The sequence below is a fragment of the Vombatus ursinus genome, unplaced genomic scaffold, assembly GCF_900497805.2.
Source record: "Vombatus ursinus unplaced genomic scaffold, bare-nosed wombat genome assembly UNPS02014851.1, whole genome shotgun sequence".
NCBI lineage: Eukaryota > Metazoa > Chordata > Mammalia > Diprotodontia > Vombatidae > Vombatus > Vombatus ursinus.
In genome coordinates this window covers 65,960-78,574 of record NW_020954629.1, presented here as the reverse complement: position 1 = coordinate 78,574, position 12,615 = coordinate 65,960, and the positions used below count along the sequence as shown (strand labels likewise).

The following is a 12,615-nucleotide window of genomic DNA, read 5'->3' as shown; positions in this document are numbered from 1 at the left end:
ATGAGATGAGATGAGATGAGATGAGATGAGATGAGATGAGATGAGATAGGCCCTGCCTCTCTAGGTCCAAATCTGGAGTGACAAACTTGTGGGATGGCTCCTGGAAAATTGTAAGTACAAGTTTGAAGGAAATTTGGAATTCATCATCATCAGCTGCATGAGACTGCAGAATCTGGAAGGTCAGAATTCTGGGGGCCTAGCGCTCCCTACAGAGGAAATGTACGGGGTCTAGGAATGAACATTTTCAGAAACAGGAAGATTTGAGCAAAGAGAGTGTCAGACCTGGGAGTTGCCAAGGAAACGAAAATGAGAGAGCTAGCACTGCCAATAAAAGAGGGGGGCTCAGAGCAAAGAGAGCCCTTAATTAAGGCAGAAAAGGTCAGATGCTGCAGTGTCCTGGAAACAGGATATGTTATAGGTGTGGAGGAGGGGTTCAGAGAACAGAAATCATCTGCTGGGGAATGGGCCTCCCAGGAGAAAATCTCATAATTCACAAAGATTCATTTTCATATATGTGTATATGAATATATATATACAGTATATATATGTGAATATATATACATAGTATATATAGAATATATATACACAGTATATCTATATATATACACACAGTATATATATGCACACCGTATATATATACAGTATATATGCACTATGTATATACACTATCTATATATACATATACATATACATATATATATATATACACACTGTGTTGGCCCAAATATTGGCCATTTTTTATTCATTTAAAAATGAAGATAGATTTTGTATAGGAAATCATTCATTTATTCTATTATAATTTTTATTGGGCATCAAAATGGAGAAGAAAAACAAAGAAAGAAACTAAAATAAATCACAACCAAAAAGTTTTTCTATCTTCAACCAGACTTTTCAAAAAATTTAGTGAGATTACTGTCAATTTTTCAGTTAGCCAACCTCACCCCCTCCAAATTCAAAACCCCTGCACACCTAAATAAATGTGGTTCCATGTATTTCTTACTTTGGTAAAGACTTGTTTCTACTACAATTAAAACAAATGACTATCAAGAAATTTTTGACAAGAAAATATGATTTGAAGTCTCAAGAGTTTATAAGGGAGGTGATTTCTATTTTAAAATCATCATGTTATATACACAAATATAAAATAAATATCAGGAGTAGAATTTATGATGGAAAAAATGAGATGTAGTAATAGATTTAATCAAGAGAGAAAAATAGAAAAACCACACTATATGTGAGCCACATTAATCAATATTGTTTTAGACTATTTAAAATATCCAGATAGTACAAGTTCAAATATTGCTGTGGTATAGTAAATGATGAGTTGGTGGTTTTAGAAAAATATGGAAAGACTTGGACCTATGAAGGAAGAGGTTATCCACCCTCAGAGAAACAGAGGACATACAAATATAGTACAGTCTTACATAGATGTATATATCTATACATAATTATGATTATAGATATCTAAGTATTATGTATGTGTATGTAAGTATATGTATGTATGCATATATGTATGTATATGTGTTGGCATGTATATATGTATATATTGCATATTATGTGTATATGTACACACATATGTGTGCTGTGTGTATATATACATGTGTGTGTGATGTGTATATATATACATGCATACATACATACACACATATCTCTGCACTTAACCTTCTTGAAGGAGGTAAGGGTAGGAAGGGGGAAAAAAGAGCAAAGTAAAAAGTGCACAGCAGAGAACAAAAGAAACATTATAAGGAAGCAAAGAAAAGATGGACAGTTTGGAACACAATGTGTAGTATTTATTATATAGGCTTTGTTGAAATGGAAATTTATTGCTATATATTTTGAATGTTCTCTTACTTTCTTCCGTGCACATGGCAATGCTTTTCTCTTTTCTATTTAAGTTTATAATGTATCTCTTTTTCTTTTCTTATTGTGTATTCAAGTTTAAAATAAATTAATAAAAAAAAAGAAATCAGCATATCGGTAAGACCCATATACATTGTAATCCTCACTGAATTAAGAGAAAATAATACCTTGACCCAACTTAGCATAATATGGCTTTAGAACCCAAAATGTCATGTCTTAGATGGTTCCTAGACCACTAAAGGTTGAGGTTTCCAGGTTCCCTTCATGGGAGAATGTTGGAAGTTGTAGATAACATGGATACAGAATGTCTGAGCTAGGAATTAAAGCCTGCCTCTTAATGTAGTCAGAATACGGGATCAGTGAAGGCACTTAGAATTTTGAATATGAGAAGCTGATGGTTATTTCTAATCCAGAATATGGGGCTTTTTTAGGCTGTCAAATTTGGAATGTCAGTATGGAGAGACATTATAACACAGAAAGTAGGGGATATGATGCAGAGGATATACCAGAAGCCCTCAAGTCAGGCGGACCTGAATTCAAATGCAGTCTTACCCACTTACCAGCTGATTGCCCCTGCCCTCCAAAAAAAGTGAAAGATATTGAGAGGCTGAGAATACAATTGATCACAACAGTGGTATTTTAGTCCACAGAAAGTCAGGCCTGAGAGCAGCCTTGGGGAAGAGAATGAGAGAAGTAGGAGCACTTGGAAGAAGCTAGATCAGAGCAAGAAGAACACTTAGAACACAAGAGGTAAGACCTAGAGTGTCCTACAAACTTCCATATACCAGACGTTGGAGGTTCCTGAGAACATCAATCATGTGGTCTAAAAGTGGCCTTAGAATGGGAAATATCATTAATTCCAAGATTGATGATCATATTAATTCTTGGCTAAAATATTGACAGTAGGAAAGAAATTAAGAACCAAGGCTATTTTAGATTTTTCATAGGAGATGAGTCTTTTATTTTGATTTAAATTATGTTTAAAAGAAAATCCCCCATCTTCCAACATATTGCAAAAGAATATCATGGAAGCACTGCCTATTTTCTGACTAGCACTTCCCACAAAAAACCCTCAACAACCCTAAAAGCCTGCACATCAAAACAAATACTTTTCCATGCCCTTCCTTCTTTGGTAAAGACTGCTACTGATATTACTATTGATTCTAATAAATTTTCCACAAAACAAGGTATGTTATGATGAGAACTGATAAGGAACAAGACTTACTTTTCAAAATCAGAATATTATTAATGCCCCAGTACATTTTAATAATCATGATACCTACCAATTTTTTAAAAATTAAATTATAATTCAATAGATGGTATAGTCTTAGAACCAAAAATGTCAGGACTTCAAAGGTCCTTAGAACACTGAATATCTGAGCTTCAACTTATATTTCAAGGAGCTATGTTGGAGGTTGCTGAGAGCTTAGACACTAAAATTGTCTTGTTCGTGGTCAATTTCTTCATCTGGAGATCAGGATTTTGAATAGAAATTGAAATCAAAGGATTAGATCAGGGAAGACACATAGAACTTAGATTGTCTGAGCTAGAAGGAAACATTGACTCTAGAATCATGAAACAGATGAGGTATATAAGCCAAAAAGTCAGTGTTGGGACTTACCAGGGAAGGGCCTGGCATGCTATGGTCACGAAGAGTAAGAAACAACTGAATGACTGAACAGCAACAAATATTCTTAGTGGGCCCAAATATTGGTCATGTCTAATTAATTTAAAAAATGAGAAGGTAGATTTTTTTCATGTGAGATCATTCATTTATTTCGATATAAATTATATTAAGCAATAGTGATGTGTAACAGAAACAAAAAGAAAAAAGTAAAACTTTTAAAAAACCACCACAAATATTGAAATAAATTGCAAAAGATTTTGGCGAGATAACTATTTTTTTTGCTAACCAAAAACAAAACAAAACAAAACCAAAAATTCCACAAGACCCGAATACTAGAATAAGTGCAGTAACATTTATTCCTTTCTTTAGTTAAGTCTGAAATTTCCATTACTATTAAGAAAAATGAATTTTGAGCAGTTTGGGACAAAAAAAGCAGATCTACAGTACAGAGAGCTTTTTAGGAAGAAGATTTCTATTTGAAAGTCATCATAATAGTAAAACCAATGCAATTGTAATAATAAACCAATTAACAAAATTAAAAATAAGAACTTGAAAGAATTTGTCATGATATGGCTTTAAAACCAAAAATGCCATGCCTTTGATGTTTCTTAGAATACTAAAGGTTTAAGCTTCCAGGTACCTTTCATGTGGGATTTGTGAAAGTAGTTGAGAGCAGAGATACAGAATTTCTGACCAGGGAGTTAAAAACTACCTCTGAATATAACAATGAGGAGTAGAAAGTAAAGTCAGAATAGATGGTCACAGAGGGTCACTGGAAATCAGACTATGTGGGCTTGAGGAAACTTTTGAATCCAGAATCCTGACCTTGATTTGGCTGGGAAAGCAAAGATGCCACTGTTCAGAAGGACTAGAAGAGGAACAATGAGAGATGTTCAGGAGTTGAGAATAGAAATTTTCAGAAACAGGAGGGTTTTAACACGTAGCATGGTGAAGCCTGGTTTAAGAGAAGGCAGGAGGGAGGAGAGCCCCCCAAAGAAGAGATAGCAGAGCAGAGAGTGCCCTGAGACTCCAAAGGGCAGATCTTGGCATGTCCTGAAAACCACCATGTTTGATTCCTATGCAATCTCTGAGAAAAGACAGGATGAGCTCTGAATGGGCCTTACAATGGAAAAGATCATAATTGCCAAAGAAGTATTCTTAGATATATTTTTAGTTGGCCCATATCTTGACTTGTTGCAGGTCATTTAAAAAACAAGAACCAGGTAGATTGTTCTGATGAGATCAAGCATAAAATTTAATTTAATTTTAAGGATACATTGGTATGGCCAAAACTAGACAGATCTGGTCTCCTTAAACAGAGCCAAAAAGGTATGGTGAAAATACTATCCATTTTATCACCACTCAAAAACACCCCAAAAATCCTAACAATATGTACACTATATTCAATACAACCCTCTTCAGTTCCTTTATTGATAAAGATATCAGTTGATATTATTATTCGTGATAATGAGTATTTCGTAGTTTTTGGCCTTTAAAATAACATTATGTAATAAGGTCTTATAAGGGGAGACAATTTATGTTTGAAGTCATTATATATCAAAGACTTAAGTACATTGGTAAAATAAAAGACTAAAATAAACTGAAGCAGAGAAAGCCCCAAACCTTTAGAGGTTTTAGGAGGGTACTCTTTTAGACATGAGAAGCTCCTATATTTGAAGGTCCTTAAAAACTAGAATGTCTGGATTCCAGGTAATATTAAAGTGGGTAGTTGGTGATTGGCTGGGGCTTAGCATCCAGAAGGTCCAAGCATAGAATTAAGTCCCTCTGAATGGAACAATTAGGAATGGATTATGGAGCCAGAATTCTTGAATACATCCACTACTTGAAACCTGAAATATCTGAGCTTGATGGAAGTATACAATCCTGAGTCTTTCCTGAATATGATCCTGAAACATACAGTCTAGAATCCTGAGTTAGATGAGGCTGTAGAAACAGGAATGTCAGCTAGAAGAGAGAGAGAGACTTTCAAAGGCTACTGAGGGAAACTGTCTGAAGAAATGGGATTTTAGAACAGACAAAGCCAGTCTGGGAGGAGCCTTGGAAAAGAGAATGAGAGATTGAGGAGAGAGCCTAATCCAGGAGAGAACACCAAAGGTCAGGACTGGAGTGCCCTCCAATTTCTCTATGTCCTAACAGTGAGGGGTCTGAGGTCCTATATCATCTGTTGTGGAATGGGCTTTCAAATGCAAAATGTCATCAATTCCAAGCATTATTTTAAATATATTCTCATAAGGAAAAATATTTTCTAGTTGCAGTTAAATAATGTGTAGCATGCTAAGGAATTAAAAGAAATAATAATTAATTTTGTAAGTTTTTATGTGGCAAAATTTATATGCATAGTAATAATGATCTAATAACAAAATAAAAACCAAATCCTTTTGGAACATATGAAGGTATTGCCTTAGAATCCAAAATATAAGCTCCTGTAACCCCTCGAACACTGAACATCATGGGTTCCTGGGATATTGAAAGGATCTGTGTTGCTGGGGTCCTGGAGCTGAGAATACAAAATTTCCTAGCTGTGGGATCGGTCCTGCCTCTGAAGGTCCAGATTTTGAGTGAAAAGCTTAGAGAATCTAGGAGATGTGGGCTGGCTCAGGGAACATTGTAAGCACGAGTTTGAAGGAAATTTGGAATCCAGCATCATCAGCTGGATGAGACAGCAAAATCTGGAAGGCCAGAATTGTGTAGGCCTAGAGAAGAGAAAGGGGGAAATATACGGTGTCTGGGAATGGACATTTTCAGAAACAGGAGGATTTGAGCAAACAGAGTATCAGGCCTGCGAGTTGCCATGGAAACGAAAATGAGAGAGTGGCAGTGTTCACAGAAGAGGGGAGCTCAGAGCAAAGACAGCCCTTAATGAAGAAAATATCAGATGTTGCAGTGTCCTGGAAAACAGGATATGCTATAGGTGGGGGAAGGGGGGGTGGGTTTCAGGGAACAGAAATCATCTGCTAGGCAAGGGGTCCTCCTAGTGGAAAATATCACAACTCACAAGGATTTATTTTCACAGACATACAGTGTGGGCCCTAATATTGACCTTTTTTTTTTTTGCTAATTTAAAAAACAAGAAATTAGATTTTTTTACTTATTCTAATATGATTTTTATTAGGTATCTGTGATATATAAGAAAAACAAACAGAAAATCTAACAGAAAACAAAACCAAAAAGTCATTCCATCTTCAACCTGCCTTTTCAAAGAATTTAGTGAGATTACTGTCGATTTTATGGCTAGCCCCTCCTGAAAACCATAACCCCTGCACAGATAAACAAATACAGTTTCATGGATTTCTTTCTTTACTAAAACTGTTGTTTCTATTACTACTAATGAAAATGCCTATCTAGAAATTTTTGACAGGAAAACATCATGTGAAACATAAAGACTCTATAAGAAAGACATCTTCTATTTCAAAATCATCATACTGGTAAGATATATGTACATTTTAATGATAATAGAATTATTTAAAAAGAATATGTTGACACGATTTAGCATAATATGGCTTTACAACCAAAAATGCCTCATCTTAGATGGTTGCTTTAACACTAAAGGTTGAGGCATCCAGGTAGCCTTCCCATGGCAATGTTTATTGATAACATGGATACAGAATGTCTCAGCTCAGGGTTATATCTCGCATCTGAATTGACCAATATGGAGTGGGAAATGAAGCCAGAATATGTAAACAGGCAGGACACTTAGAACCTAGAACATCTGACCCTGATGGACATTTCTAATCCAGAATCTGGGGCCTTTTTAAACTGTAAAATTTGGAATGTCAGTATTGAGAGTCACTAGAACAGAGAAAAGTGGGGGATGTGGCACAGGAGATCGAGTACCTGCCATAGAGTGAGGAGGATCTGAGTTCAAATGCAAACTCAAGTTCCTCTTTCTGTAGTCCTGATTGTGAATGGAAAATGAAGCCAAAGGATTAGATCAGGAAAGACATGTAGAACGTAGAATATCTGAGCCAGAAGGACATATTGACTCCAGAATCCCAAAGCATATGAGGTGTAGAAGCCAGAAAGTTAGTATTAGAACTTACTAGAATGGAAAGAGGAGTTATTCCGGGGCTGATAAAGGAAATAGTCAGAAGCAGTGGGATTTGACCACACAGAATGACAGGACTTGGAGGAGCCATGTAGAAGAGAATGAAAGAGGAGAATATGGAAAAGGAGGGATATTAGAGAAAGAAGAGATCTCTTAGAACACCAAAGGTCAGAACTTGGAGTGTCCTAGAAACCCCTGTATGGGATTGCAGTGGGGGGTGGGGAAGAGAAAGGGGGTTCTAAGAACATCAATCATTTGCTCTGAAATGGGTCTTAGAGTGGAAAATCTCACCCACACCAAGGATTGATTTTCATCTCTAGTCTTAGTTCACTGAACAGAAAGGAGATCAAATCAGTCAATCCTGAAAGGTATTAATTCAGGCTATTCACTGAAAGGCCAAATGCTGAAATTGAAGCTTTAAGACTTTGGTCACATAACAAGAAAATGTGATTCACTGGTAAAGACCCTGATATTGGAAAAGATTGAAGGCAAAAGCAAAAGCAAATGTCAGAATAAGAGATAGATTGATAGTGTCATGGAAACAATGAATATAATTTGGACAGACTTTGAGTGAGTGGCCGATAGAAGTAAAGGGCCTGGCATCTATGGAACATGGGGTCATGAAGAGTTGGACACTACTTAATGACTAAACAACAACAAATATTCTTAGTGGTCCCAAATGGTAGACCTTCTTATTAATTTTAAAAATAAGAAGGTAGATTTTTCTTTTTTTTTAGAAGCTTCTGCCATTTATTAACACCATGTTGATTTAATACAGCTGCTGGGGCTCGCCCATGGTGCTCTTGATATACAATGCCCTCACATTTTGCCAGTTTTTCTTCAACAGAGAAACCAGGAAATTAACAGCCAAATGGATATTGTAGACAAGTTCATCATCTGTCATCTTCACATGGCCAACAGCCACCGCCAGACACAGCACCTTCTTCATCTGGAACTTGATAGTAGATTTAACCTCATCAACCTTTGTCACCATATTCTCATTGTGGGTGAGCAGAGATGGAAACTTGCCGGCTCTGTTCAAAACAGGGCCCAGGATTCGAGGGATTTGCTTGATCAAGGACTCGGAGGCCAAAAAGGCATCATACTTTTTAGCCAGCTTCTTGACCAATTTCTTGTTCTTACTCAATTTCTTCAGGGCCTCAATATCCATGTGAGGGATTTTCACAGCCTTGGCCACATCACAGTGCTGCTGGTCTCCCAGGACACACACAGAAAATTTAGGCCGGGGTGCGGATTTGAGCCTGGCGGTGTCAGAGAAATGTTTGTCCTTTTGGGGATCATAGTTCTTTAGACTGATCTGCAGCTCCACAGTTTCCAAAAACTTTCTGCATTTGCGCTGGGTTCCATGCAGGACCTCCCGCACAGCTCATGGCTGCTCACTGGTCACAAGCCAGAAAAAGCAAGAAGGTAGATTTTTCATGGGAGATCATTCATCTATTCCAATATAAATTATATTATGTATTGATGGTACTTAATAAAATGAAAAGTAAAAGATTAAAAAAACACTTAAACAAAAAATTCACACATCTTGAAATACACTGCCAAAAGTTTTTTGGTGAGATTACTGTGTATTTTTGCCTAGAAAAAAATAAAACAAAACAAAATAAAAAACAAAAAACAAAAAACAAAACCTAGACACCAGAAAAGTACAGTTATATGTATTACTTCATTTGATAAAGACTGCTATTTCTATGACTTTTAATAAAAATAGGTCTTTAGAAATTTTGGAGAAAAAGGGCAGAGGTTCAGTATAGAAAGCTTTTTAGGAAGAAGACTTCTATTTGGAAGTCATCCTATTGGTAAAACTCATGTACATTGTAATAATAATATAATTAATAAAATGAAAAATAAGAACTTGACACAAGTTATCATGATGTGGCTTTAGAAACAAAAGTATCATGTCCTCAATTTTCCCTAGAACACTAAAGATTTAGACTTATAGATACATTTCATGTGGGAGAGTTGGAAGTACTTGAGAGAAGAGATAGAGATTTTCTTAGTTAAGAGTTAAAAACTGTCTCTGAATGTCCCAATGGGGAACGGAAAGTGAAGACAGAATGAGTGACCATGGAGGGCATTGGAACCCAAACTATTTGCTTAAGGGAACCTTTGAATCCAGAAAGCTGAGCTTGACTAGGCTGTGGAATCTCTAATGTCACTGTTCAGAGGGACTAGAAGGGGGAGAGAGGGAGATGTTCAAGGACTGAGAATGGAAGAAACAGGAGGGTTTTAGCACATATGGTGATGCACTTTGGAGAGCACTTTGACAAAGGGATATCAGAGCAGAGTGTCCTGAGACACCAAAGGATAGCTCTTTACATGTCCTGAAAATCATCGTGTTTGATTGCTAGGTGATCTCTGAGAATATAAATGAGTAGTTCTGAAAGGGCCTTAGAATGGAAAAAATATCATAAATGCCAAAGATGTGTTCTCAGATATATTCTTACTTGGCTAAATATTGACCTTGTGTAGGTCATTGAAAAAATAAAAGCAGATTATTATCTTCAATAAAATCAGATTATTCTGATAAGATCAAAAATAAATTCAAGTTTCATTTTGAGGATGCAATGGAGATGCCAAAAATAAACAGATCTGACATCCTTAACCACAGAGCCTCAAGGGCATGGTGAAAATACTCTCTATTTTATAGCCACTCAGAAGAACCCACAAAACCTGCAAAACCCAAATATCTAGAGAACAAAAACCTGTGCAATCCTCTATAATTGCTTCCTTGAGAAAAACAGCTATTGGTAGTAATATTATGGACACTGAATGTTCAGTAGTTTAGGCCATTAAAACATGTTGTTATGTGACATGGACTTTGAAAAGGAGAAGACTACTGTTTGGAAATCAGTCTATGGGTAATGTCAACAAATAGCCTATGGGTAAGACTCAAGTGTGTTGTTCAAATAAAACAACAAAAGAAATTTAAGAAAAACCCCAAAAAGATCTTAGGAGGTTGTTCTTTTAGATATACAGATCTCCTCTCTGTGAAAGTCTTTAGAAAACTGAATATCTGGGTTTCTAGGTATCCTGAAAGTGGGCAAGTTGGTGATAAGGTAGAATTTAAAACACAGTATTTTCCAGCATGGGTAAGTCCCACCTTTGCATAGAAGAATTAGGAATGGATTGTGAAGCCAGAATTCTTGAATAGTTCTTTGACTTGGAACCTAGAATTTCTGAGCTTAATGGAAATATACAATCCTAAATAGATTGTGACTATAATCCTGAACTAGACGATCCTGGAATCTTGAGCTGGATGAGTCAGAAGGGCGATTTTTTGGTACATCATTTCTTGATTCTAGTATAATGCCTATTGGCCATCAGGTATATCTAAGAAAAACCAAGAAACTAAAACCAAACCAGAATTAACACAGAGAATGGTAGATGCCCAGAGGCTAAAGTGGAAAATTCTCTGAAGAAATGAGACTGGAGAAGAAACACTTTAAAATCTGGAAGGAGCCATGGAGAAGAGGAGAAGACATTGATGAGAGCCTCTAGAAGAAAGGATACTGATATCCAGGACAGAACACCAAACATCAGGACTTGCGTGTCCTCCAATTTTCCCTATGCAACAGCTGTAAGGGCTCTATGAACCTACATCTTCTACTGTGGAATGGGACTTCAAATGCAAAATATCCTAAATTTCAAGGATTATTTTAAATATACTCTTAGTGGGAAAAATATTTTCCAGTCCTAGGTAAATAAAGAAAAGTGAAGAATTCAAATTTCTGGATGAAATCAATCATTTATTTCAATTTACTTTATATTATAAAATTGGGAAACTAAAAAAATTCACATCTTCCACCTCATATCCAAAAAAGTTTGATCAAATGATTGATAATTTTTTTGGCTGATAAATTCCCAAACAAGGTGATATAAAAGTAGCACAAAATAAATTCAATTCTATAAAAATGCTTCTTTGATAAAGACTGCCATTGATATGATTACTATTGATAATGAATATAGAATATTTTTGAACAAAAATACCTAGGTTTTAATTACTAAAGCCTTATTAATAACAGAACTAATGTTTCCAGATCATGGTATCTGTAAGTTATTAGGTACAGTTTAATAAAAAATCCATTAGAAACTTTTTAAAATCAACTTTATAAAACATAGGATGGCATTTTTTGGAACCAAAAATATAGTGTCTTAGAATATCCTTAGCACACTGAATGCCTAGACTGTCAGTTTCCATTCAAGGGCTATTGAGAGTTAGTTTACTGAATTTCCTAGCTAGGCCTAAGTCCCAACTTTGAATGTCTCAGTTTGGAGTAAGGCTATGAGATAAAGGAAAAAAAAAACCTTAGAACACAAAAGGTGAGAGATGGAAGCCCTCTGAGAACATGAAACAGAATCTGTCTTGGTAGGGACCTTAGAATTGAAAATATTATAAATGGCAGAGGTTTATTTTCATGTATATTCTAAGTGACCCCAAGTATGGTCCACTTCTAGGGAATTTCAAAAACAAGGAAGGAGATTTTGCCTAGACAAATCAACTCTTTCTCCCAATTCAATTTATATTCTGCCATAGCAATTCTTTGAAACAAATTTCCTTTTTCACAACTACTCAACTAAAAGAGTGAAGAGAAAGTGCTGTTGATTTTTTGGCAAGTCAAAAAAAAAAAGCCCTGAAACTAAAAACGCTTGGACACTAGAACAAATGTAATTACCTGTAGGTCCTACTTTGTCTAAGACTGCTATGTACATCACTATAAATGAAAATGAATGCAGAGTAAGTTTGCATGAAGGTATACCATGTTAAGGACTATGAAGAGATAAGGGTTAGTTTCAGAAAATTTTAGATCGGTAAGATGCAAGTGCAATGTCATAATTATCCAATAAAAATATAAAGAAAAATCCTAATAGATCATAGGAGGTTATTGCCTTAGAATTCAAAATATATTGTCTTCCTAGTCCCTTGGAAAACTGAATATTGGGGCTTCCTAGGTCTTTCCAAGGACACATGTGGGAGAGGTCCTGGATTTTAGAATACAGAATTTCCTAATTAGGGGATAAGCTTGGCCTCTGAGAGTCT

The 12,615-nt window shown here is 35.8% G+C and overlaps 1 pseudogene; it reads right to left on the bottom strand.

Annotated features, from left to right (window-relative positions):
* Nucleotides 1-8,322: 8,322 nt before the first annotated feature.
* Nucleotides 8,323-12,287, bottom strand: LOC114027062 (annotated as a pseudogene).
* Between the last annotated feature and the right edge of the window lie 328 nt (nt 12,288-12,615).